Genomic DNA, 6,000 nt, shown 5'->3' with positions numbered 1-6,000 from the left:
AATCTCGTGGATATGTATAAACTATCTTCTGTTAGCTTTGTTGCAAAAGTTAGCTGAGGGTATTCTAAAAGAAATTGTCTTGGGAAGTGTATTTATCTGCAGATAATGTACCTCATCTTCCAGTTTACTTCTTACAGAACTAAGCAGAAGAGATAAAAGAGCTGCCCTTTAAAGACATTCATACTATGAGTCAAATTCAAGAAAAAGATAGAGTTGGGGAAGGGGGATAAGCTGTCGATTATGATCCTGGCTACACCCTTCATTGACTGATTAAATAAATCATTTTGCTGTATCGACTGGTGTCAGACTTGGTGGTAGGCCCAGCCACACAGTGATGAATGGGACAGGCTGCAGAGGCCAACAGCACTAGATTGTTCCCTGATCAGAGGAGCACCACTGACTAGAAGAGCTGTGGCCCCTGTGGGCTGGCCAGGGAGCTATGTGGTAGCCTAGAGCGAGGTCTGTCCATTAAGGGCAAAAAATAATTTGTTTTTTTTCTCAAAAGATTTATTTTATTAATTATTTAGAGAGAGAAAAAAAAGAGAGAGAGAGCATGAGCAGGAGGAGGAGGGACAGAGGGAGAAAGAGAGAGAGAACCTCAAGCAGATGTCCTGCTGAGCTCAGAGCCTGATTTGGGGCTTGATCCCAGGACCCCCAAATTGTGAGCCAAGTAGAAACCAAGAGTCAGTTGCTCAACCCACTGAGCTACCCAGGGACCTCAAAAATTACATTTTAAGTCTGGGATTCCAATCTGAAGGATAGAACATGGAAACTAACTCAAGTCACCATTTTCTTAATTCTTCAAAGGAGGGTCGATAGCTAGCATTCTAAGAATCAGGAGAGAAGTTAAGGCATTGCTTATGATGCAGGTGTGGGGGCATGAGGGCTTAATTTTCTCATGAAATCCTGGTTGAGGAATTAGAATGAAAAAATATGAAGTTATCCAAAGGGTAACTGGAAAGTTAAAGCAAAAACACATATTGAAACAGAAATAGTAATTACTGCGTATATAGGACCTGTTCTAAGTGTAATACATGTGTTAACTCATTTAATCCCAGCAAGTGGCTTTATTATTGTCCTAATCATTGATGGAGAAACTAAGGCACAAAGTGGTTAAATAACTTGTTTGAAGCTAATAACTGGTAAAACTGGGGTTTACACCTAGGCCCTATGGATTTAGGGCCTGAGGTGTGTAACCTGAAGAGTAGCTGAGCCATATGAGTGGCAGGACTGGGCCTTTGTCCCAGTGTTGGGAGAGGCAACCTGCCATTGGCCACAAGTGTCCCTAAATGTACTCCTTATACCTATAAGAAATGCAAAGTCCTGATCACCCTCTATCTGGGGTCACCCCTCAGGATTGTATTTGTCCTGAGCAACTTTGAGAGATGAGGAGATGTTTCCTCCTAGACACAGAGCCAGCCTGCCTGCTCTTGCTCTAAAACTCAGTTTTCCTCTCTGGGAACACACTCATGAGTGCGCAGGCTGCATGCTGAGGTCTTTGCAACGTTCTCGTGGAACGAGGTTGGGATGAGAACCAACATGAACTAATCTGAATCTCTGGATGCTTCTGCCATGAGTAACCAAGTCTTAGGCCACTGACCCAGAAGTCTTGTGTCTTCTGCTGGCATCTGTGAAACAGGAACAGGCTAGCTTGTCACCTTCAGGTAATGAAAAATCCCAAACCATGCTGTTTCTGACACACAGATGGCAGTTATAGAGCAGAGGGACTATGCTCACCTCTGAGCTTCCTTCCCTACTCACCATCCATTCATCCAAGGGAGCATCATCCCAGTTCTCAGCGATATTGACAGAGTTGAGATGCAGAAAGTACAGAGAGGCCTCAGGAAGACAACAGAGACAAGCACATTTTTCTTAAAGTGGTTCTGCTGTTTGTAAATGAAATGGCTGGAAGCACACTGGAAGTGTGTGTGCTTCCTTTCACAGTTCCTAGCAAAAGTGACTTCATCCCGGTGATTTTTTGATTCCCTTCTATTTTCATCTTTCATTTTTATACCTTCTCTACACTTCATCACAGGTCAAAAAGTTTATAGTTATACAAAATCATTTCTCCCCTTGTTTTGCAAGATCATGCAGAAATTCGGTGACCCAGGACAAAGTTACAGTTTTTAGATAAATTTTCTCTCCAATGTCACTTTATGTAGTTCTGCCTCAGTAAGCAATCTAGGCCGTGGAAGGTATTACCATTTCGCTAAATCTATTAAGTTTCAACTGCTAAGACATCTTTACTATACAACTTGTGCAAACTGCACAACTCAGTTACACTCAATTCATAATTCTTTCATCGAATCCCCACTGTGTGAAATATATGAAGTACCCTCTTCCTCTTTCTTCTTCTTTTTTCTTTTTTCTTTTCTTTCTTTTCTTTTCTTTTCTTTTCTTTTCTTTTCTTTTCTTTTCTTTTCTTTTCTTTTCTTTTCTTTTCTTTCTTTTCTTTTCTTTCTTTTCTTTCTTTCTTTCTTTCTTTCTTTCTTTCTTTCTTTCTTCTTTCTTTCTTTCTTTCTTTTTTTTTAACTTTCTCTTGACTTTTTTAGTTAACTGAAAATGAGTTCAACTGTTTTTGGACTTTTCTTAAGCCACCAAGAGTGGCAAGTGTTACAAATGTCAACTTTTTTTTTTTTTTTATCTTGTAATGATAATAATTCATAAACAGTTGAGAAAAGTTGGTAAGATTTCCAGGAAAAGACATTTGGAGGTTGAAACCAAACTCGGAACACTACATTTTTTTCAGGTTGAATTTGCCCTTAGGTCACCATAATACATAGTTCTCTTAACATGAGCTGAGGTTATTCACCTGATAAAATCCTACTTCTGAAAGGAATTGTACCAATGCAGCTAGAGGGGGACATCTGTCATTTATATAATTACAACTTATTATTTCCCTTTACATGTTATCCTCTGAAATAATGAGCCCCGCTTTGGAAACAACCTCCTAGAATCCTTTTCAGGATATCTTGACCTCCACCCCCATATTACAGGTGAGATATTTAAATCAAAGTGTCTTTACATAGTAATATTTTTCACTCAATTGAGAGTCATAGATAATCACCCATGTGAAGTGACAATCAAAACCTAACATTTAATATTTAACACACGTTAAAACATTGTAATGTTTTATGTTAACACACTTAAAACATGTTAGAGATTATATTCTAAATTGACAGTTGCTCAGCACCTATTTACATTTTGGTTGTGAACAAAATACTTTCAGAGGATTGGCTGACAGGTATGTATTTCATTCTTTTCTACTGGTTTTAAAACCTATCCTTAAAAAAATCGATAAGCAAATAATTGACTCTATCTCAGCTCCCAGTCAGAGTCAGACAGTTTATGTTATTTTAATTTCAATTCCATGGACTGGTTTGCCCCGGCTCTTGCCCACTAATGACTAGCTTTTCTTCCTGACTGCCAGCTACTCTGATCTATAGAGACATTGGTCTCATACTAGTCACAGCCCTACATACATGCAGCCTACCTAGAATTTTCTGTTAGCTCCTAAAATTGTTTTAAGTTCTAATCCTTACAAAAAAACCACGTATGTGATGGAATATCTGTATCAATAAATCACTTTTTCTATCAATAAAATTCTATCCTTAAGTTATAACATCAGAGTTACATGTTTGAATGGCCTCAATTGGACCCAGTCACCCTCCTCAAACTATACTTTGATTTGATACTCTTCTTCGGATCTGAAGGATCAAAAATTTACTCGTTACTTTTGTTCATCCATCCATCCATCCATCCATGATTCATTCAAATTTTTATTGAGCCAGAAATATGGTTGGCACAGAGAAAATAATTATTAACAAAACCAAACATGGAACCCGGTCTCCCGAAGCTTATGGTGCTGAGACAGACATTGATCAAGAAATCACAGACAGGGAGGCACACCACAAGAGACTCTTAACTCTAGGGAACAAACTGAGAGTTGCTCAGAGGAGGTGGGGGGGGTGGGCAGTAAATGAGTAATGGGCATTAAGAAGGGCACATTATGTAATGAACACTGGGTGTTATATGCAAGTGACAAATCACTAAATTCTACCCCTGAAACTAATAATACACAATATGGTAATTAACTTGAATTGAAATAAAATCTTGAAAGAAAAAAAAATCACGTGAATAAATTACAGAGAGTTACAAAGTGAGATAACTTTCCTGGAGCAGAGATACCTGGGTCTCAGAGGGCCCATAAAGTAGGAACATGACTTTAATTGACTCAATTGAGGTGCAGTTTAGAGAGCGTTCTCGGGCCAGAATATGTAGGACCCTGATTGTAACCTTATGGACTTTGATTTTTATTCCAAAAGCAATGGAAAACCACTTAAGGAATTTAAGCACCAGGGCAACATCAGCAGATTTTAGTTTTACAAGATGGCTTTGCCTGAGGCACGGAAAAGAGATTGAAATGGGTCCTGGGGGAAAGAGCCTAGTTCTTAGGCTTCTTGTGGAGGTTTGTTAAGAATATTGTTTACTACATTTTGCAGTTCCCTATCAATGAGGACCTAAGGGAAAGTTGTGCCTCCTGACGCAGTACTGGGAATAGTTGGGTAGGCCTGACCCGAGTTACTATTGTTTTTATCTTATAAACACTTGATAGATATCTTATAAGTATTTATTTATTTTATAAACACTAAGGAGATATTTAGAAATAATACAACTCATTATGCTCTCATATTCTTATTGGCTTCCAGAAAAAGCTAAAGCCAAGAGTACTGGACTCCAGGGTATTACATTTTGTGCTTCCTTCATTCCTAGTTTTATCTTATCTTATAACTTATTTTCCTTTGCCTTAAATTTGCTTTTGCTTATTCTTTGGTTAAGTAGGCTCTACACCCAGTGTGGAGCCCAGCACGGTGCTTGAACTTGTGACCCTGAGATCAAGACCTGAGCTGAGATCAAGAGTCGGACACTTATCCACTTAACGGACTGAGCCACCCAGGTGCCCCTGTTTTTTGCTTAATTTTAATATTATTTTGTACCCCTAGCACAAAATACCTGTAATACTATTACATTAAACACATGTGTTACTACCTTAGAAGAAATGTTTGACAAACTGTAAAATGTGTTGACAATATACCCACCACACACAAGGGCAAGATACTGGAGATGGAATGGGAGTATGTGGAAAAACCATGGTCCTTTTGTACCAAATTGCCACTTAAAGACTGTGACAGATAATCTCTATGTTGCTAGGAACTATATTGTTTCAAGATGTGTAAAACTGGCAGGGACATAAATTCCAGACATCATTCACTCTTGGCTTTGAAGCATGCTCATGGTATCTGGTATTATGCAATGTTCTTTGGAATTTGTAGAAGAATCTGACTACATCTAGCTTGAGATGTGAAAGGAAAAAAAAGATCTTATCTTACTTAGCAAAGTGATAATGCAGTGTTTTAAATACATCCCAGCTTAGATGACACACGATACTTTTCTCAATGGTTCCGGGGAGCCTAAGTCATTGTGATTTGATAGCACGCAAAGTCAATGAGAAATAGACATGAGGAATTTGAAACGGAAGTGTACAGTCTTTCTGGATCTTCACATTTGTTTCAATTTCTCACTAATGACTCTTCAAGGACTTGAATACAGTAGTCACCCTTTTAGGTAACTTCTATGATTAAAAGTAAGAGAAAAGCAAGTAGGATGTTACATATTCATTTGGCGGAGTCTTCAAACTCTAAAAGACGATGATGAGACCACCAGTCTATGGGGTGTCAAACTTAACAATGGAGCAGAGGCAACAAGAAACTGCTCGACCCAGGAGTAGATGTGAGTAAAGGCTCACCAGAGGAATCATTCTATACCATAATCAACAGTCTGTACACGTCATTGCCTCGGGCTTGGCTTGGCTTCATCTGGTGCACATCTGTTGGTCTCACCCAGGAGTTCAAGAAGGGCACTGAACACTAGTGATGAAACTGCTCTGCAAAGATATTCTGATTGTTACATCAGATGGACCTCTTAACAACCCTAGCTTCC

The 6,000-nt window shown here is 38.8% G+C and overlaps 1 long non-coding RNA gene across 1 annotated transcript in view; it reads left to right on the top strand.

Moving 5' to 3' along the window:
• The first annotated feature begins 2,661 nt into the window (after positions 1-2,661).
• Positions 2,662-6,000, top strand: part of LOC144283938 (uncharacterized) — a 41,789-nt gene continuing 38,450 nt past the window's right edge. Inside the window, exons 1-2 of the long non-coding RNA XR_013352427.1 lie at positions 2,662-2,996; positions 4,843-4,957. This is a non-coding gene — a long non-coding RNA (uncharacterized LOC144283938). The remainder of the gene's footprint in view (positions 2,997-4,842; positions 4,958-6,000) is intronic.

This window comes from Canis aureus, chromosome 15, assembly GCF_053574225.1.
Source record: "Canis aureus isolate CA01 chromosome 15, VMU_Caureus_v.1.0, whole genome shotgun sequence".
Classification (NCBI taxonomy): domain Eukaryota; kingdom Metazoa; phylum Chordata; class Mammalia; order Carnivora; family Canidae; genus Canis; species Canis aureus.
Note: the sequence above shows the minus strand (reverse complement) of the source record. Positions and strands in the feature narration are given on the sequence as shown.